Source organism: Sinohyriopsis cumingii, chromosome 7, assembly GCF_028554795.1.
Source record: "Sinohyriopsis cumingii isolate HCF-2022 chromosome 7, ASM2855479v2, whole genome shotgun sequence".
Classification (NCBI taxonomy): domain Eukaryota; kingdom Metazoa; phylum Mollusca; class Bivalvia; order Unionida; family Unionidae; genus Sinohyriopsis; species Sinohyriopsis cumingii.
This window is the reverse complement of record NC_142967.1, coordinates 92,792,266-92,815,575: the sequence shown is the minus strand read 5'-3', so window position 1 is coordinate 92,815,575 and position 23,310 is coordinate 92,792,266. Positions and strand designations below refer to the sequence as shown.

The 23,310-nt window shown below is 36.9% G+C and overlaps 1 protein-coding gene across 8 annotated transcripts in view; it reads left to right on the top strand.

Moving 5' to 3' along the window:
* Positions 1-23,310, top strand: part of LOC149795719 (uncharacterized) — a 145,408-nt gene that overhangs the window by 69,061 nt on the left and 53,037 nt on the right. The window contains exon 1 of one of the 8 annotated variants that reach the window (XM_089965617.1): positions 5,765-6,197. The exons of 6 other annotated variants lie outside the window; for them this stretch is intronic. The gene's annotated coding sequence lies outside the window, so the exon portion shown is untranslated. Of the gene's footprint in view, positions 1-5,764; positions 6,198-23,310 lie in introns of those variants that run through there. One more of the 8 variants, XM_089965613.1, reaches the window with a different exon arrangement.

The following is a 23,310-nucleotide window of genomic DNA, read 5'->3' as shown; positions in this document are numbered from 1 at the left end:
TGGTCATAAATTAAATGGAGTAAGACATAAATCTAATTAGTATGGCTGTCACAATGACTGTCTTGAAAATATTATTGTCACTACTTCACCTGAATGGATGATCATTATGACGTGGTGTTTAAACTAAATTATTTCTAATCATGTCTATTTAGTCATAAATTTAATGGTACCAAGGCGACATCCAAAATCTATACCATAGCAAATAGATTAATATCTTTTTGTTGCTGAAGTATATTAGAGATCGTTTCAACACTCAAGAGTTAAAAAGAAGCAATGGTCTTATCGTGAATTTCCTAGGTGTTCGTTTCGGCCAGTATAACACTATTCCCCTTCGAATGACTCTTGTTTATGAAATTTTTAAAAACTTAAAAAATATCTTGGGTTTTTTCCTTGTGTCAGTCCACTAATATTTTTTCCAAGTAGGAATTGTCATTATGTTGTATAGGTACTACTAACTCAGTGTCTGCAATAACTCCAAGAAGCTTGTGACCTATTTAAAGTCATAATTATTCAGTTTTATAACATAGCTAAAAATATAATAACCCTTGAATTATTCCCTCGTGTCAAAAATGACTCGAAATTTCATATTCAGGCTATTAAAAAATAGACTTGATAAATTTTTATTTTTGTGCAACCTCTTCCGTAGACGACTATAACATTTATCGGTTCTCAGGAATGTAACAGCGCTTATAAAAATATTTGATAATTTCCAAATTAATGAAAGTGATACTGTATTTATCATTTCATGATTTCAAACTTATAAAAATTCTGATCTGGATAAGTAATATAAGTAATATTGTATTCCAAAATACCAGACTCTCTATTCGCAATCCGTCATCACTTCTGTTTAACATGTCACTACACTCTTAAAGATTGACAAGAACTCTGGAAGATGACCTTTGCAGTAAATCTTTGTTAAAAAAGAGAAAAATCGTTTGCTTCTGACTATAGATCCATATCAATCCTTAGTAAGATCGGCAAGATGCTTGAAATAGTAATCTATAAACACGTTAAAAACCCCTTCCTCAATATGTCTTCCTTTATATATATATATATATATATATATATATATATATATATATATATATATATATATATATATATATATATATATATATATATATATATAAAGTTCTTAACTAAGTTTGGCTCAAGGGTAGGGTTTATTATTAGAATTTCAGCAAAGGGGCTGAGGGAAATCTATTAGGATGGCTTGATGATTTTATTACAAATAAAACTCAGATAGTTTCAAACCTTGGTCAGACAGCTGCTAAATATTTGAGCGTGTTCTAATTATTTATGACCTTTATCACCAAGAAAGCTAGTCATTGCCTACCGTGCCATCTCGAGAAGAGAGACAGAGTTTGATAATTTTAAAGGTTTATACGCTGGGAACTGAGGCAGCCGACTCGTTATGTCCTGGACAGGTATCGAACTTACGAAGTATGGATTACATGTCCTACGCTCTATCTCGCGGTACATTAGATAATCTTGAGAGGATTTGTCGACACTAAAATGTCTGTTTTGCGTACAGAGCCAGTAAAATAAATAAATAGATAAATAAATAAATAAATAAATAAATAAATAAATAAATGTTTAATCGTTGACAGTATGTTTGCCCATATCTCAAAGACATGGATGTGTTCATTTTGACTGAAATAAGAGAGTTTCCTCACTGAAATAAAAAAATAATACATGTTGAATATATAGAAAAGTGAACTTAACATCACATTTTGCATCAGTTGCTTGATTATTTGGTTTTACAAACAGATCATTGTTTCCTGCCATGCAGACAAATGAACACCATGGGTTAAATCTTCTAGTTCGTGCATATCATGGCACTTATTGCTGGGAAAAACACATGTCCGCTGACAGATGGCGAACTCTCTTGCCATCTCACCTATAAGCACGCACACTTTCTAAATGCAACATATTTAGTTCTTCTATCGTTGTTACTGATAATGCACATTGTACATTTGTTATTTTACATAAAAATGATAAGGTATATACCAAGCTGTTTCTACATCCCTTTGTTTCAATAGATTAGCCCATGGTATGGTTTTGGGCCGAAATATACATGTCCTTTATAATTATGACCTTCACCTTTCTTTTCTTGGAGGACGCCTTTTTATTGGAGGTCATGGATATTTAATACGATATAACGAGATCTGATATTTTTAAAAAAAATATGACCGTATAAAATAAAGTAAAATAAGTAATGGACAAATATCTTTTCAAATGTTAGATAAGCTTTAAGTTGTAATTGTCTTTCTCGCTGATGACTTCAAGAGAAATAGTGGTCTTTCTGGCGTCGGTATGTTTCAGTGATGTAAATAACATGATTTTCCTCAGTGTTTGGAATGTCTATAAACACCAACGATGTTTTGAATGTTGTGGCTTGTTAGGTTCATATATGTTCTTTATTTGTATTCGATTTGAAATTAGAAAACGTGTATGCTCAGAAGCCTATACATTTTCGTTCTCTAGATATAAAGACTTTTGCAAACATGGTGCAAAGACTTATATTCATTGATTACATGACGATGGGCTCCGTTTGCTCGTTACCTGACTCCAGATAAATTGTAGTCTGTTCGAAATTAGTCTGGCACTGTGCATATTCAGAAGCCTATACATTTTCGTTCTCTGGATATAAAGACTTTTGCAAACATGGTGCAAAGCCATATTCACTGATTACATGAAGATAGGCTACGTTTGCTCGTTACCTGACTCCAGATAAATTGTAGTCTGTTCGAAATTAGTCTGGCACTTTTACCGATTCCAACTTATCGTCCAGTATGTCAAATTGCTCTGTTCAAATGTCGCTAAAATGTTAATATTAATAAATGATTTTGAAATAGTAAACAAATCAATATTTATTATACGAAAATTATTTTCTGAATATTATAAAATAAATATCTTGTATTAGAAAATTATTTTCTAATCGTAGAAAGGCGTTTCGTTTTATAGTATTAGAAAAAAATTTCTTTTACATCACAACATAAGTTTTTTAATGAGAAAATTCTTTTATAATATTATAAAATCATTTTCTAATATGTTTAAATGCGTATAATATTATTATATTGGAAAATCAATTTGTAATATAAAACAGTCATTTGATTTAAGAAAAGTAGCGCCACTGAGCCTGTGTCATAGGAAACAATGGACGGTTCATCAGACAGACAGTACCAAGGTCGATCGAAACTTCGTTCGACTATCTCCGTCAGGTGTTGCAATAACCTCGGAAGTAGTTGTAGGAATATTCATCAATTTGATATTTTTGGTGATTATCCTTTTCACATGTTAGGGGCCCCGAGTGGCCGAGTGGTCTCAAGCGCTCACCGTTACGGATCACTGCCATCTCACCTCTGTCCGCGTCGGTTCGAGTCTCGGATTCGGCTAATGTGGTTATGTGAGAAAGCTTGCCAGTAGCTTCTCGTGGGTCGGTGGTTCTTTCCGGGGTTTTTCCGGGTTCTTCTTCCACCATTAATACTGGCCGCCATGTATGGCCTATCTTGTGCTGAAAAGTGGCGTTAAACCCTACAACAACAACAAAAAAATTTTCACATGTTAAGACTGGAAAGACCGAAAATATTCTGATCGTGACTTTGTCTCCTTCGGTCGCCATACTGTCCCATGTGATCGAAAGTAATTTAGAATATAGCTCTCAATGGCGACAAATTACATTCGGGGCTTCTTTTCTCTTGTTGACGGAAAATACTTAGGCTGTTCCGATTGTAGCGAGTTATTAAGACGAGTTAAATACCGTGTCTATCGACACATTTTGCACTCCAATTAATTTCTTAGTTGGTTTGCTTTAGAAATTATGTTCACCTTGATCCTCTTCATCCTTTGAAACTCTGAAACCTGGTTAAAACGAAGAACTAAACTATATATATATATATATATATATATATATATATATATATATATATATATATATATATATATATATATATAGTAATTGTTGTTGTTGTACAAGTAGTCATAAACAGCAGACGCAAAGTATTTTTTAACTATCTTATAAAGCAACAGTGATAACAACAAAATGACAACATCAACTACAACAACAACAAATAGGATGAGGATGAAGAGAATAGTGAGCACGAACACAACAAAGTATTTAGGTGTGAAATATCACACTTACTAACACAGACACGATGCTATATACTGATAACTAACAAGTTCAAAATGAATTAATTATTTTACCTTTTGTGAAAAGCCAGAGTTCCTTCAAACAAAATGAATAAATACGCCATTTTATATGCATTTCATGCAATATGAGCTGACAGAAATCCATAACATGCATATCTGTAAAAGAGAGTATCAAGATAACTAATTTGTTGGACTTTATTATTTTGTTAGAAACTAACATTGGAGTTCATACAAATAGGCAGTATAATATTTGTCGCTTCTAATTTAAGACGACTAAATCGTAGCTTCATAAAATACTTTAACAAAAAAAAATTACGAATCTAACCATGCAGCTAATAGGAGAGTGTGCATTTATACAATCATGCAGCTAATAGAGGAGTGTGCATTTATACAATCAAATCTCCCTCTACATAACTTTTCAGAACCTATTTGGAAACCCTCAAAGATAGTGGCACATCAAGGGAGAAAGTATTGTTTAGAAATTAGCTTATGCCTTGCTATCGGTTAGTGGAGAGCTCGTTTTGTAAAATTGGAAAATTCGTCTGATTTTAATAGCCTTTAATAGCCTTTGCTGGAGATTAAACGTTGGTGTCTGCGACAATTACAGAAATAGGTTTTCTGGGAGATCAACTTGTTATTCGAGCTGTTTCCAGACGTCGATCCTGGCCGTAAACATTCCTCCATACGTTTCTGATCGATAGGGATTATTTTCGATTATTCACAAAATGAGTTTTTGATATGAACAGTATTTTCTATGTGTTGAATTGTAAAAATCCTTCTTCATATTAACAGTAAATTGTATGTCTATGTATAATAATTATCCAGTAACAATGAATCATTGAAAAGGTGTTATTCTGAGTTTACTGCCGGTATAGTAAAATATCCGGCGTTAACAATGTTTATTAGCGTCGTGAAAAACAGGTATTAAAAGGTCAAATAACTTCGTGTTATCTATTAATTTATTATATATAGTTGTTTATTTGATAGGAAAACATATCTGCCTTGTCTTATCGGTATAATGTCACACTGAAAATACGGCTTCCTCCTAGGCTCTTTTCGGCTAGCACTTTTCAGTTCCGTTCTTTGCGTTAAGACTGAAATATATTTTTTTAATACAGATTGTCTATATTTATTCAGATACTTATCTGGGGTATGTGTAGAGAAATTCTTTGATTCTATGAAGTTCTGAGGAATTCGGAAATAAAACACGCGATAGGGACAGACCCATTCTAACTTGCTAACCTAACAGGAACAAATCGCTAGACCGTATACAAAAGTAATATATATATATTATGCATGTCTTGTGTCTGCGGAAAATGCATTATCTGGTTTACATTCATGCTGACATGGAAACCAGTTTAAGAGACTGTTATTTTCCACGTAGCCACGGACTTGGTTATGAATCCCACGAAGGCGCACGTCTGGAATGAATGCCTCCTACGTCAGATTTTAATGAGAACTTCCCTTTTAAAGCGTCTCAGATTACAACCGCATGATGATCAGCTGAATACAATTCTAATTAATGGCCAAGTATTTCCATGTCCTGATAAGACCCGTCTCGAACACTTGTAATTGATTGAGATCGGCCCGATATTGTCTTAGTGTTCTCTAGGCAGACAAATTCGCACACTGTAGCGAAGAACAGTTGTATATATCCAGGATAAAATTGGTTTCATTTGTCAGTTATCAACAGCACCGCCCAGCGATTAGACGTCTCTGAGTGTGCAAATAAGTCTGGTACATCCTCTATGGGCTAGAGTTTCGCAGAGGGCCATACAAACAGTTATAAACGATCATGATTGTTATCCGTATATCACATGTATTTACGTAAATAGATATTCTTGTTGTTTGTTACACGTGTAGGAAATCTGTTGTTTCTTTTAACGTGGTTACTCCTAGTCCATATATGCTTAAACAATTTCTGTTCTGTTGGATTATTTATGAAGCAAACTGTTTACTTTATGAATGGCAGACAGTACACGTGTAACGTTCCTTATTCACTAGTAGCAGAGGATTTATTAGGAATCCCCTAAGTTTAAATCTCGGTAAGTACATCTACTCTTTTTACTTTTGCCATTTCGTTTCATGACCGTATACACCAATGGGTAAGACATTTTCTTTTCACAGACCGGCCGTATCAATATAAAATGCGATGCAGATAAAACGCTGCAACTGAACCTAATAGCCACTTTGGTGACACCCTGGACACGCATTCCTTTTAAGAAGAGATCAGCTCTCTGGTTCTTTAAGATATTCCACAATGAGCTCATTCTATAAGCGGTTCTGTGCATCTATCTATAAGAATTAGTGATGTCGTTTGTTTTAAATACCCACCAGAAAGAGGAGAATATTATGCTACGATGTTGTTTGTCTGTCCGTCCGTTTTTTCCCCATTTCGTTTCCGCACAATCATTCGGTTTTCCGACCATCCACAGTCATCCCATTTGTATGTGGCATGATGTTGGGGCAATGTAGAAGCCGATCCATTTCGGGGTCGAAAGGCCAAGATCACGGTCACTGTGACTATTGATCACTTTTCAAAATAAATGTAGGAGATGAATCTCTGGATCTCAGCTTCTTATGTTTGAATAAATATAGGCTGAGCTTATCACACTGTGTTATCACGAAAATAAATACCACATAAATGCGACTGAATGTGGGCGCACACTCTGCACGTGCTGGCTGAAACACGTAGACATTCGACTTATTTGACATATTTCTAAATTTTAAATATAACTGATGTCGTGATAATTTGATGGGCATCACGTGGTATATAACAACTTTGTAGAGTCTCAAAGCATGGTGTTTGTGAGAATGGACAGAAGGGTACACGGATAGAAATTATCAGGTTTCAAGAACGTTGTACCTGGATGATTTAACCCATATTAGTAGTTGTAAGAACGTCGTACCTGGATAATTGAGTCCCTATTAGTAGTTGTAAGAACGTCGTACCTGGATGATTTAATCCATATTAGTAGTTGTAAGAACGTTGTACCTGGATGATTGAGTTCCTATTAGTAGTTCTAAGAACGTCGTACCTGGATGATTGAGTTCCTATTAGTAGTTCTAAGAACGTTGTACCTGGATGATTTAACCCCTATTAGTAGTTGTAAGAACGTAGTACCTGGATAAGTGAGTCCCTATTAGTAGTTCTAAGAACGTCGTACATGGATGGTTGAGACCCTATTAGTAGTTCTAGGGACGTTATACCTGGATGAGTGAGTCCCTATTGTAGTTCTAAGAACGTCGTACCTCGATGATTGGGTCTCTGTTAGTAGTTCTAAGAACGTTTTACCTAGATGAGTGAGTCCCTATCAGTAGTTCTAAGAACGTTGTACCTGGATGAGTGAGTCCCTATCAGTAGTTCTAAGAACGTTGTACCTGGATGAGTGAGTCCCTATCAGTAGTTCTAAGAATGTTGTACCTGGATGAGTGAGTCCCTATCAGTAGTTCTAAGAACGTCGTCCCTGTTAGTACAATATGTTATAGGACAAACAATGGGAACGGCATTACTTAACTTTATGGTAACTTTAACTTTAATGTTAAAAAATTTAATTGAGACAACAATCGGAAGCGTATTTAAAGGATTCAAAATCAAATTGATAACATTGCACACTAAACATGTCGATGACATTACGCTAAACATGGACAATATTGTACACTAAACACTAAACATATTGATGACATTGTACACTAAACATTAAACATATCAATGACATTGTACACTAAACATCGATAACATTGTACACTAAACATATCGATGACATTGTACACTAAAGATAGTGATGATATTGTACACTAAACCTCGATAATAGTGTACGCTAGACATATCGATACCATTGTACACCAAGCATGTCGATAGTATTGTTCGCTAAACATATCGATAACATTGTACGCTAAACATATCGATAACATCGTATACTAAACATATTGATAGCATTGTACACTAAACATATCGATAGCACTGTATACTATCGATACAATTGTAGGCCTTCGTTTGTTTATTGTTGAATGAAACATATAGCAGGACATACTATATAAACGAATCCAGCGCTATTTAAAAACTTTTACCCTTATATGACAAGTATTTGTCTTAATCCACTCCAAAGGAAGCCTTAAAAAGACAATTGCCAGTATATAAAAATCTACATTTTCTACATGCGAGAGGCAATTTTTACATTTTAAACGATTTTCTAAAGCAATAACATGTTACTTATCGTGAAGCAATACGAGAAGAAGGCTTCTAAAATGCCTAGCTTATAAAAACAGATTGTATCATTCCCATTCCAAAAAAAACAAAAAAAACAAAAAAAAACGGACATCACATATAATATCTGATGCACATGATACATATGCTTACGAAGCTACGGTCTTCATACTTGTATGACAGAAATGTCGACAACCACATTATATGTCCATTTTACAAATATCGGTGTCCTAAACGCATTCAATATTTAAGGCTTATTGAATTGTTCCTGATCCGTCTCAGTATCATGGTCGCTTCATCTGATATTTTTATTTTAGACAAGAGCAACATGAACACAGGTGCTGGCCTCAACTGCTCAATATGGGTCTGACGATTTCTTTTGTAACATATATTTTGTCTGGAAATAGATATATAAGGTCAAATTAAACTTAACCGTGAGTCTCAACTTATCTGCACATCGCACGACGGTACGCATGTTTCATTCTCTTGCAAATTAGTCACATTCTGTTGTCAACTCCATTAAACCCGGGGATTGCTTCCCCAACACTTCATCATGCTGAGATGCTATTACCAGATTGGCATACTTTGAATTAGATAGGATTCAGTGAGGGCAATTATCGTCAGGCTGCATATATCATCAATCCCTAAGGAGAGACATGTAGATAAAATTGCACTGAACGTAGATATAAAGCTAGTAATTTTTCTTAATATCGTCACTGTGAAGCTTTTGTATATAACCCATGCCGATTCTATCACGTGTTGATACATGACGCCCTGGTAGGGTTATCTACAGTAATTAGGTTATATTGTGTGTGTGTGGGGGGGGTCAGGTTGGGTGAAATTAATACTGGGGACATTAAACGTGCAAACAGAACTTGAAATGGTAGATGAATTTAGTGAAAAGAGACCCGTTTGAAATCCTGCCAGATATCTAAAAGTTGCGGGACGATCATGGAAATTGTGCTGGGACCAATGTAGTTTAAAGAATTTATATGGAAGTATGAAAAATTATGTTATCTTACCTTATTTTCTGGAGTTCGGTTGATGTGAATATGTGCGATTGACGAAGAATGGAACTTTGAACAAAGCAAGAGTTGCTGGCAGTTATATCAGTTGAAATCTTCAGGAAAACATCCGTGGGTACCTTCTCCGTCTTCTGTTTCAGCTATGTTCATATTTTGAAAGGCGTACGCTTCAATTTCATAATAATATACATATCGTTTGAGTACGATACTCCATCAGTACTATACAACGTGTGTGTCCTGTGATAAATATTTCCATAATCTGAAAGTATGATACTCCAACAGCACTCTAAAATGGATGTCTAGCCAAAAATATTTTAAATATTGACCTCATTGTTCAGTCTTGCTACTTGTCGTGTTCAAGTATGTAGTTTTTTACCTTTACTTGCTACCTCAAGATATACAGTATATAGTTCTCTAATAATTGCTTTCTACGTTCTTTCCAATTTCTTGGACGTCTGGTTTTGGAACTTGTATCCTAAAAGCCTTAATCAGAAACCTCGCATTTAATAATTCCAATCGGAATGCTCGACTTTTTTTCAGGGGACATAATCGGCTGGGCGTACAACTGACACTGTAACATTGTTGCCCTAATATAAACCATACACTGACGTCAGCGTCAGCATTACACTAATACCACATAATGGTTAATCGCAGTCAATGCACTTTACCGGAAGTCCTTTCAAAAACTGTAGCCTCATGTGCAGGACGTTGTCTTCTGTTAAAGTTTCAAGAGAACGTACCTTCTAGCTAACTTCATAAAAGTCGATACATTTTTGCCTTCATTATCAGTTCGAAGTAAACAGTCATCGACCATCAGTATCCTTTTCGGGAGAATATATGGATTAATACTGTCTGCGAGCGCAACAGCCTAAAATTATGAAAATGGATTTCTTGAGAGAAGAAACCTGTACCGCTGATCCTTCCTTCCAAAGGAGTATTTTTAAATTGCGTAAATCTTTCATAGCACTGTTGTAAAAATCGGGATTTATTATGACTGTTGCTAAATTATGTTCTGAAATTGAAAGGGTATGTAATAACAGACTTTCTTATGCTCATGACAACATGAAAGCTGTACAGTAAAAATAGTTATAATTGACACGAAATGCTGCAATGTTTTCGGGATTTCTGATCCTAGAAAACCATTTTCTGATGCAGAAGTCAGTTCAGTGGTCAAAAATATCCTATATTATTTATTGTTAAATTCTTTGAGAATATCATAACCCGAAAATAGGTGAATCTTGATTAAAACAAGACACTAATAAGAAACCGAACCAAATGCATAATCTACCTGCAGTTAAGCTCTTTATTCCCTATATAACTATCGGGTATAGTACGTCTTGAATCTGCAATGTCTTCATTCTTCGGTTTGTGTTAACGCGGAAATGTAAACTGGAGGCACATCAGCTATTGCCACTAGATCTGTGATCAAATCCATGCACACATACTTAAAGAAAGTGTCTCCAACTTCATATTATGGAGTATTCACTTGAACAACTTTTCAGAATACAACCTCGCGATTACCGCTGAATAAACAATCATACCGTTTGTACTCGTTTATAAGTAGATTCCAACTGCAAACTGCACAGACCCATATCTGCCGGCACATTATGCGCAGGCAGATCTGGGTATGTGCAGTGTGTTAGGAGGAATCAGTAAAACAAACCACATATATTCTGATCTGCAGGCGTATTATTGCAGCGGCAGACCAGGATATGTGTTGCTTGCAGTTTACCTCGTTTTAAATGGCCAAGTTATTGAAATGGCCCAAACAAGTACAATCTCCAAGCACTTTACAGTCTTTAGTTACTTTCGTGTTCTCATTTGAAACAATATTTAATCTAAAGAAGAAAGAAGAAGAAAAAAAAACAAATTAATTTGTTTAAGATAAAATGGCCTTTGTTTGGTAATTTATCATCTGCACCGCTAGGCAATTAGACGTAATACCAAAGATAGTCTCTTGTAGATTTATCATGTGCTGAAGTAGAATTTTCCTCCACTGATTATTTTTGTTTAATCTGTGTTGTTAAGTTGTCTTTCTCAAATGGTCCAAAAAATATTATCCTCACTACTTGGTACGTTCGTGTTTTGAGTAAAAAAATTTTTAAGTCACTTGTCGTTATCAGTTTGAGGCAATTAAAATATGCCCTTTTGAGAATTATAAAGAAAGGATATTTACTGGCACTCATTAACTGATGCAGAGTTGGACTTTCAAAATAACTGCATCATATGTTCTAAAACAAAAGGAAAGCCACGATAGATTGTTGTAATATGGGGAATACTTTGCATTTGATTTGGGTCACTGATGTCCATTTATTTACGGGAATTTAACAATACAGCTCTCTGTGACCATCTTTGAGGAATACATTGCAGTACATAGTCACTATTGGTATAAGTGTGTACTGTATTCAACAGTACCGTCTGAAGCGATATTGGGCGTATAGGAATATAACATTACGGAAAATGTGGCATAGTGGAACGGTCTATGGGAATTTAGCATTACGGTAAAATCTGAGTTGATATGAGGTCTATTGGATTTAAAATTATGGCAAATATAGGACGGTATGGGGGAATACAGGAATTTAACATTGGCGTTGGGGACGGTATGGAGTCTCTAGGATATTCATATTGGCATTTGGAATGGTATGGAGTTTATGACGATTTACCACCAGCGTTTGAGTGGTACAAACTATGAGAAAATATAACATTAGCGTTTTGAACTGTGTGGGGCTCTCTGGAACTTGATATTATATTAGCGGTGGAATTTAACAATACTGACGGCATTGTGTCCCTCCCCACTTACAGGAGAGGCAAATTACAAACCATCGTTGACTTTTATTATTCAAAACTGCATCCTTACACCCACCATTACAGTCAAAACGGATGAGGAAAGTGGAAGAGGGAGCAATGTAACGGTCACTAGCACACCAATTTACCACCCATTCGCAAATCGATGGGGGGCAAAGGAAGAGGGGGTATTATAAAATCACTGGCATAAACAAACATATACAATCACACATTACCAAGGGAGGTGGGGTATTAATTTATATTTTTAAAAACAGAGACATTGAAAATTATACATCAAATATGCACATATACACAAAAAACATAGAAATTGGCAATAATAATTGGTACTCTGCTTCTAGAATAGTGTGTAACTTTGAAAAGGACCATTGCTGTCGACCTGATAAAGATGGTTTTTGATCTTGGTATCTGCGGGTTCCGTTGCACGTATAAATGCTGTTAAGTTCTTCTGTTTTTCCTCATCCTTGAGATGCATTAGCATCCCATATGGATGTCGGAAATCCATTAAACCCGCATCACCAGTCTTCTCTCTGGCAACAGGTTTGTACCCGGCTCAACAGGTCTCCCACCATCCCCAGATGAATCGTCACCAGCTCTAAATGCTGAGTCAAACTCAACAGTTCTTGTCTGGTAGACAAGACTGCTGAAAAACCTTACTTTATTTAGACCGACAACGGATTGAAACTATTTTTGACACGTTGCCAACCGTACAGCGTCATTTCTAGCTCACCTGGTCATAGACCAGAAAAGCTTATGGGACGACCTGTTGTCTGTCGTCCGTCGTCCTTCTGCTATGTGCCACGAACCCATACACACAAATTCCACCAAAATTCCAGTTGGGTCTATGTACATAAAGGTTTCTCTAAAAGACTCCTCAATGATATCTAGTTGGTTCTAAATAGAAATGGTGCCGATGAGACGTCTAACGTGGCCGTCATAGCAACCTTCTTGAAAATCTTGTTATCGTTACTTCTTCTAAACGTAAAATCATATCGGCATAGGGTTTTCACACTAAGATTTATGATATCTAGTATGGTCCTACACAAAAACGTTGCCGGCCGGACATACACTCCCCTATTTGGCCATAGTGACCTTATTGTCGTTTTGATTCGCGTTTGTACATAGGGAATGTAATAAATGTTGCGTAGTAAATGTATGAACAAGAATTATTTCGCATGGCCAAATCACACAGGGCGATTTAAGTGTGTTAACCGCCACTGCAGTGCAGTTGAGAAAGAACATTTATCCTTACAGAAGAGGTCGTCATAATTTGAAATTAAATCTTGCGGCATTGATCTCATTCTTTTAGAGGCCATATATGCAAGCATCCCTGACAGTGAAAGATCCCATCCATACATTATTCTCCCTGTAGCCAAGAACTGAAATAGATAAGATATTTACTCCATCGACCCCTCGTGTCTGCCAAAACTTTTTCACTGGGCACAACGTAAGTCATTGGTGAGGCACTGTTTTCATTTTACACATATATGCATCAGGACAACTTTAACACAAGAACACTTTACATCTGTCTGATACTGGTATTTGAAAGGTTATCGTTAAGTGGCAAATACAAAACGAGACATTAATGGTTTTGGCCAGCCATCTTCTGCACTGCACGGGGCCCCGAGTGGCCGAGTGGTCTAAAGCGCTCTTCGTTACGGATCACTGCCATCTCACCTCTGCCTGCGGCGGTTCGAGTCTAAGATTCAGCCAATGTGGGCATGTGAGGAAGCTTGCCAGTAGCTTCTCGTGGGTCGGTGGTTCTTTCCGGGGTTTTCCGGGTTCTTCCTCCACCATTAACACTGGCCGCCATGTATAGCCTATCGTGCTGAAAAATGGCGTTAAACCCCACAACAACTTCTGCACTGCAAGTATCAGGCGAGGATATCCATTCACACCAATGATATTTGCCGGCTGTTAGTTTAAAGTCATGAACAGAAGAAGAAAAAAAAAACATACTTAGAAAATCAAATGACGATGTTAAGCAAAATAAATTACTTCAACCCTATATCTTAGCATGCATCTTGGCTGAACTATTGTGTAACTATTAGTACTAATCTGCGAATCAAATCTGTTCGAGATGGAGCACATTGCGCATCCTTCGGCGGAAATGTACGGCATTCATACCGAGAATATGAGTATGAATGTTTGTAGTATGCTTGCTTTTGGATCATATCGGTTATATCTGCAAGACAAAAATATGAATCAGATTTATGTATGCGCGGTAATGTACGGAAGAAGAAAAAAAAACAATTTGTTTGCCGGATATTTATTTGCAGAAAAGAATTTGCAATCAGTTTGGATCACCTCAGCTATTTATACGATTGGACTGACCATAGGACTGACCGAGAAGTTGCGAAAGAAACATTATTTTGATGCATTCGCAACTCTTCGGTCAGTCCTTGTTTCGTAAATAACCAAATTCGTCCCAATGGCAGTTTTCAGCATAATTTCGAGGTAGTATCCAGAATTACCTCGAAGTTGTTAATGATGTAATTGATGATAAAGTTAGTTTAGTGTCTGGGTGATGAGTAATAAATTGTTTATTTTATTTTATTATTATTTTTAATTTATTTTTAAAAATCATATCATTATCGGATCTTAAAAGCAGGATACATAGTCAAATTGAGGAAAGGTTACACAGAGTAGAGAATTTGAGATTGCTAAGAACTTCATATTTGATTCAATACGTTCCTATCACAGTATGGGATGAGAACTCTCGCGTTAAAAACACATTACTTTGGATTGTAGTTTTATATTTAATGTACACCGAAACTTGATTCACCATAACGTATATATACCGTTAGTAACTTACGAAAAGTATATTTTTGTGGTGTTTGCATCACTCCAGTTGACAGATAGCGCCCAAATGAATGTTATCGCACATTCGTGAAGGGTGAGACAGAAATTATGAACAGTGCAATAAACATCTAGGATAGGAAAATGTATATAAAAGCTTTGCTTCAAACAGATCATGAAATGTTGCAGTTTGGTATTAGGGAATTACGAGATGATTGTGGAAATTAGGCATGGAGGTATTCAAAGTGAAAGAATATACTATGGATGCATCTTGTAGCAATTTATCGGAATTAATGTCATTGATCAAGAATCGAACCCATAACCCTTTAGAAACCTTGCTAAAACCACTATTTACTCAGCTACCCAGAACGTTATTCGTGGGATCTACCTGTGCTGGTAACGGTAACTTCTCTGTGTCTGTTGTATTCAAGCTTCAATAATACGTAGACTTCATTTCCATAACCTGAAGCTGGAGATATTTTATAACCATGATACTGTATTAATGTTTTGAAACTGCAGTACCTTTCCAGTAAAGATTTAATGCATCAGTGTTTTACTATCCTACTTTACAACCACAACATTTAGTTAACTACCCAGACACAGAGTTTGCATTACTTTTTCTGTTTTGACATCCGTGACAAAAACTTGTTTGTTGAGAATGATATATCTGGAAACCTAGCATCGTATATTTCTAGCATGTAACTGGCCAAGCTTGCATCGTATAATTCCGGCTTGCCAATGGCAAAGCTTGCATCTTATTCTTCCGGCTTGCCAATGGCAAAGCTTGCATCGTATACTTCCGGCTTGCCAATGGCAAAGCTTGCATCGTATACTTCCGGCTTGCCAATGGCAAAGCTTGCATTGTATACTTCCGGCGTGTTAGTGGCAAAGCTTGCATCGTATAATTCCGGCTTGCCAATGGCAAAGCTTGCATTGTATAATTCCGGCTTGCCAATGGCAAAGCTTGCATCGTATAATTCCGGCGTACCAATAGGAAAGCTAGGTACAATTCCGGTGTGCCAATGTCAAATTTTATGTTTATTCCGGAGGGAAATGGTGGCAGGATATATTGCAGAAACTGTACATGTTTTGTCTGGGTGTAAATCATACACTGACCTCATTGTCAGTGTGATGAATATGCATAGCTTTATTAAGATTCCCGTAAGACAAGTTCATCATCCATCTGTTTGTCATGTTAACGTAACTGGCGGTTGATGGATCTCCTGAATCGCAAATCCTGAATGGATTATACAGAGCAAATGGTCCTGTATTGGTTCTTCATATAGCTTGGAAAGTGGCTCCTCTTTGTTTGTATCCATGGTGATGAACAAATCCTCATTCAAGTGTTTACCCGAGTTAAGCTTCAATCTATTTTAATGTCAGTCAGTTTTGCTGGAGACTGAAAGTGGTTGACTGCTGGTGTCCGCAATAGTTGTATGATTTTAAGTTATCAGAGATCAGCTTGTCACTCAAACATTTTTCCCACGTGGCTGCTGATGTTGTGTAAAACATAATTTCATTTCGTTGTGGTCATAAGTGGTCATTTTCCTTTGTAATATGGACGATGGTTATAACAAATCCTTTGCAATATGGACGATGGTTATAACAAATCCTTTGTAATATGGATGACAACATTAATTTGAAATGTCCAAATCAGGGAAACATTTTATTGTTAGACATTTATTTACAAACTTTAGAAAACAATTTCTAACATTTTTATATAGGAAAAACATTTTTACAATTAAAAAAATGGAATTTTTGGTGCGTGATATAGATGATTTTTATATCTGTAAAAAGGTCTATCAAGGTCCTTTGGTGTGTTATAACCTATAGAATGGGGTATCCAGTTTTTGCATGTTTATTTTTTGTTGGTGTGGAGATGCAATATGCATTCAACAGCATGTACATATAATTTGTGTGATTCTCTTTTAACTTGTAAAAAGCAATCATGCTTTGAAAATTATATTCGTCATAAGAATCGTCCAAACCGAATGTTTTCACCTACCGGAAACGAATTCCTTGCCCGTATGTAAGCGTCCTGAATATTATATATATGCATGTGGGATATTTAATTCTTTGATTTCCTTTCCTGCACACTTTTAAACCATTTTCAGAGCTTCTTACGTCACTTAGCAACTGATTCTTCGATGATATCTGTACATAACTACTGACTGGAAGAATGGTTCACATTTAGAAGTTCTTCTCACTGTGTCTCTGACTGGAACAGCATCATTTTTGGCCGCTAAATACAGTCTTAGTCTATAGACAAGCTCCATCTCAAAACGCATTCAATCGATTTAAATAATTATGATGTTGTTTTCTGTATCGCTACACTAACCAAGTGAATGAGTTGTTGTTGCATCGTATTGTATAGTCCGTAAGAAAATTATTAATGTGTTTTCTCCCACTTTTCCTGGAGGCTCGTTTGAAACTAACCAGTGTGTGTGTGTGTGCGTGTGTGTGATTTAGACTTTTAACGTAGTTTTAACAATTATCAGGTCATATCGATACGATGTCTGCAGTGTGGTTGTTGTTGTTGTTGTTGTAGGGTTTAACGCCATTTTTCAGCACAAGATAGGCTATACATGGCGGCCAGTATAAATGGTGGAGGAAGAACCCGGGAAACCCTCGGAAAGAACCACCGACCCACGAGAAGCTACTAGCAAGCTTTCTCACATAACCACATTAGCCTAATCCGGGACTCGAACTCACGCAGACAGAGGTGAGATGGCAGTGTGTCTGCAGTGTGGCAGTTTATAGGTATGTCTTGCACTGTGGCATCACGCCGCAGACATATAGCATAATGTCTCACCAAGTCACATTATTCTGACACCAGGCCGACCGGTCCTAACACTAACATATTTAACGATGAACGTCAAGCGTGACAGCTGCTAGTACCATTTTGATGTCTTCGGTATGGCTCGGCTAGAGTTCGAACCCGCGACCTCCTGCATCCGTGGCGGATGCTGTAATTACTCAGGCGACCTGAGCGGTCCCACTAAGCAGTGAATCATATTATTGCATTCGATAGTAAGCAGTATTTTGGTTTGTGTGGAGGATGAGAGGTCAAATAGTGTTGATTCGCACGGTTCCGAAAGGTCACTTTCAGTAAACATTTTTGTCGTTTCATTTAAATATCAGTTTCCAGATAATACCACAAAATACAACATAACCCATTTCTTTTTTTATCGTATGTCAGTGTCATAGATTTTCATGGGTAAACTAGCACTTGAGTATTATCAGACCTTATAACTACCTGATGTACTCCCTTATAAAACTAGTCCAACCGCAAACTGCACAGATCCATATCTGCCGTCTCAAGCGACTATTTCAACTATAATGTCATTGACATGTAGGTCGCGAAATTTTGTAGTCATGTGACTCGGAATGCAAATGGCGAATTCTAGGTCAAATTTCATCAACGCTATTGTTCAGGCTAGTCTGTCAGCGGATTAAAGATATAACAAATGCTCTACTCGCAATATCTGAGAAAATAAATAATATTCCTATCGATTTCTCGCAGGTATATCTCGGTGAAAGTTCATTAAAGTTTGCTAGGCCGGCTAGTAAGCGGCTACCCCATGCTGACACCAAATGGTGTCTGCGAATTCCAACTTTTCGATAGGAAATTTACTAAGACACTACACCCCAACATAAACGTCCAAATATCAAAAATGGGGTGGCAAGGGTCAGAGGAAACTCGGACTACTAATTGTTATAATATCTACCAAAACATTCCGGGGTTTCCAAACCATTAATACTGGCTGCCATGTATAGCCTATCTTGTGCTGAAAAATTGCGTTAAACCCCACAAAAACAACAAATCTGCCAAAACACGACCTGCCAAGTGAAAAACACGATGTGTCGGTCTTGTTTCGAAAAGTACGAGACACCTCTCTTTACAGCACGATATATGTACGTAACGTGTCTTCACAGAAAACAGTTGTGCTTATTGCTCGTGGAGAATCATCACCTCGCAGCAATTAAAACAGCTGATCGTCACACACATAATTCAAAGGTAAGACGGTCATATATAATCGTCCACAGATTACTTAATTGCATGACATTAGCGTGGGTAATGTTCTGCTAAAAAATAGTTCGTGAGAGAACCGTTTGCACAGGTAAAGTACATGAAGTGGAATAACACATGTTTGAAGTTAGGTCAACAGGGTGTATTTAGTATCTAATTTCTGTTTGGTTGTGATTAAGTGTCATAGATCATCATCCAGTGTCTCACCAATTGTACGCTGATGACACCCAAATATACAAATCTAGCCACCCAACTGAAGTTGATGCTACCATCCAAAGTGTAGAGAGGTGCATTTCTGATGTGAAATCATGGATGACATGTAACAAGCTGCGGATGAATGATGATAAAACTGAGGTCATTCTGATCACAACAAAAAGACTTTCTCATTCAGATCATTTACCTCAGACAATAAATATCAGCAACGCCAACATTAAATTCACACAATCAGTACGAAACCTAGGTGTTACTCTTGACAGTACTCTCACATTGCACCAACATGTCATGAACATATGCAAGGCTGCATATCTTGAGCTGAGACGCATCAGCTCAGTTCGCAAATATCTTTCAGTTGATGCCACTAAAATACTTGTGTGTTCATTAGTACTTTCAAGACTGGACTATTGTAACTCAATTATGTCTGGTTCATCTCAATATCTACTCCAGAAACTTCAAAAAGTTCAAAACACAGCTGCTCGGATCATACTTAAGAGTACCACGATCAGAGCACACCTCCCCGCTGCTATGTACCCTACACTAGTTATCCTTTCGATCCAGAATCAAACACAAAATTTGTTCTCTGTGCTACGTTTCACTGTCGGACTCTAGTCCAACATACCTATCCGACCTCACCGGTGTGTACACACCAGCAAGATACTTACGTTCCTCTTCTGACAATCGTATACTCAGTATTCCCACTATGAAAACAGTCATACGGACAGCGTTCTTTTGCATACCAGGACCCAGCAACGTGGAATGAATTGCCTACTGAACTTAGACACAAAGACACAGTGATCCCATTCAAGAGTGCTCTCAAAACTCACTTATTTCGACTGCAAGAACAAACTTAAAGACCCAATAATGTTTCCTACCTGAAATATTCTCGGCATGTTTTTTTATTATTTTTTAATGTTTTTCTAATTTCATGGTGTTTGTTTTTTTGTAATAATATTATTATGTTTTTTATCTTATAGGTGTTGTCTAATGTTGTAAAGCGCTTAGAGCTTCTAAAGATTAGGCGCTATACAAAGTCCTTATTATTATTATTATTAGTATTATCTGATTGTGGGCACAAGTGTGTGTGTGTGTGTGTGTGTGTGTGTTGATATTTGACGATGCTAATTTGTATAGTTTCCGTTATGAAAGTGTATTAAACGCTCCAAAATATATCTTCTATATTCGTTTATTCAGATTGTATCATCACCTCATTATAAATAGGCTTAGAAGACCAGATAACTTATTCTTAATCGTACGACGACCTTTATTTGGTCGCGCCCACTTATTAATTCCCATTCCCATCTATTTACTCAAAATAGACTTTTGGAGTCTAAAATAAAAACCAGTACCACTGTTTGGAAGTCGGGCACGTGTGATTATCGTATATACCGCCCACTTGATGAGTAGGGTCTTGATTGCCAAGAGATTATTGCGTAAATTCATATGTGCTAAAGCTTCGCTGATGGCAGTTATGCTTGTATCATCTGTTTCACTCTTGTAAAAAAATATATTAGTATTCTTGTTTACACGCAAGGGATACTAGAGTGTTTGTCAGAGAATGGCATTCTCGAGCTCTAAACACGTAAAGCAGTATCTGTTCTGTCGGATCATTTATATCAGAAGGTTGTGCCAATGTGAACAGTCTATTTCAATATCGGGGTTAGGGTGGGTTCGGAGGAAATTGGGAAATGGGTATGTATGACATAGGTACCTTAAACGTATCCCATGAATCCCTTATGTGTCAAGTAAGGATGCGGTCCATTAAGTGTCAAGTACGGTAGCCGGTCCCTTAAGTGTCAAGTAAGGTAGTGGCCCCTTAACTGTCAAGTACGGTAGTGGTCCCTTAAGTGTCAACTAAGGTAGCAGTTATTAAGTGTCAAGTAAGGTAGCGGTCCTTTGAGTGCCAAGTAAGGTAGCGGTCCTTTAAGTGTCAAGTGAGGTAGCGGTCCTTTAATTGTCAAGTAAGGTAGCGGTCCCTTAAGTGTCAAGAACGGTAGCGGTCTCTTAAGTGTCAAGTAAGGTAGCGGTCCTTTAAGTGCCAAGTAAGGTAGCGGACCTTTAAGTGTCAGGTGAGGTAGCGGTCCTTTAATTGTCAAGTAAGGTAGTGGTCCCTAAAGTGTCAAGTACGGTAGCGGGCCTTTAAGTGTCAAGTAAAGTAGCGGCCCTTTAAGTGCCAATTAAGATAGCGGTCCTTTAAGTGTCAAGTGAGGTAGCGGTCCTTTAATTGTCAAGTAAGATAGCGGGCCCTTAAGTGTCAAGTGGAGTAGCGCAACCGAGTTTTAAAATATTGTACCAAGTCTTAGCTAGGGTTGCATCTTACATTAATTCCATTATAGGTAACGTTGCTTAGATGTCAATTCAGATCTTGTAGTTTTTCTAGTAGCGTGAAATTTTCTTTTCGCAAAGAAAATGTATATCGAACGGATCCCAGATTTATTTTCGTAGATAATCGATTTAAGCTACATGATCGATAGATATTACTGACTGTTACATGCAATCAGAACTGTCATGCACTGATTCGCAAATAATGAAAAAAGAACAGAAAAGTGTACACTCTGAGATAAGGAAAATTATTTGAGATGAAAATGCAAAATTGCCACTGTTAAGTATGAATAAGGTGCACATGTTGACCATGCTAGTATATGCAGCATTAAAACGGGGGGGGGGGGGAGGGGAGGGTATGAGAAAACAAACAAACAACAGGAACAAGGAAAAATTGTGCTCTGTAAAGTACAAGTCACATAGGCGTTAGGTATCAGCTGTATTACATACCGTCTAATAGAGATAATTCACTTTATTTCGCTCCTCATCGATTACTGTTCCTAGGTAGATCGGTATATAAACGCCCCGAGAAAAACATAAGATAAAATCATTTTTAAAGTACCTGGACAGTTTTAAACGAGACCTTCCAAGAGATGTGATCATTTTTAAACCGGACTGAATATCGGGCACTATGATATAACATTCAAAGCGCCGCGAAATATTTTCACTGCGCTGGGAATGTTTAAACCCGACATCCACTTTCTCGATCCGATTTAGTGCCAGTTACCCATTATAAAAATCCGTAGCGATGGATAATTTTCTCCTGGAAGTTTTAGGACAGCTAAGGTGTAGGTTGCTAAATAATCAGGAATTAAGAGAGTTTGGTAAAACTGCCTTAGTATTAAATTTTAGAATGCCAATTACTGTTTAAGATCAGGAAAGGTGCTAGATGACAACGTATACGTTTACTATAGTCTATTTCGGGGTGGGTGGGTAAAAGTAAATTTTTCTTTAGGACGTGCAAGGGATCAGTGTTTAGAGCATTATTAAAGTTACATGTCAGAAGGTGGTGCTTGATGAAGTGTGAAATCTTCCACTCCTTATGATGCTTTGGTTATCGTTATCTAGGAGATGATCGACCACGATGTTATTGCCCGAATCGAGTTAACAATACAATAAAATATGAAATTAATGAATGTAATGAAGAGATATGAGCAAAGATACAGAATAGAACAACACGCACCCCACCCCCATGTAAAATATAGTAATTTAATCAATTACATAAATAAAATGAAATTGAACATGACATTTGAATCATTCACTTTCTCTTTGAAATAGGGTTACACAATTTATGCGAAATTCAATTAGTCGTTCTGTTATACTGATAGAACAAATCTCATGATATAATCGAGTCACTGATCGAACTCAAATTGCCGGAATGTGAGCATCATCAGGTACTTCCGGTCTTTTCCAAATCACTGTTGATGATAGTCGGAGTGGCCGTATTTTTTTTAATTCTCTCTCTCCACCCACCCCTTCTCTCATCTCTTCTGGTGTCCAACCATCCTGGCTGTAGACTTGAAATATTTTCCCATTGTGCAATACAGTATAGAGCTATTTTTTCCTTTGTACATTCCAGAGCTCTCATTTGCTTATCATAAGTGAATTCCATCTTTCTCTTCTCTGGTTACGGGTCTCCCAATTTTCAGCCACCCCCACCCCTGTACCTTGGATTATTTATTTAACGAGAAGAGTACTTTCTACTGATCTCTGTACCAGCTTTTAACTTCTGTAGAAAAAGTCGGCCTGACTAATATCGC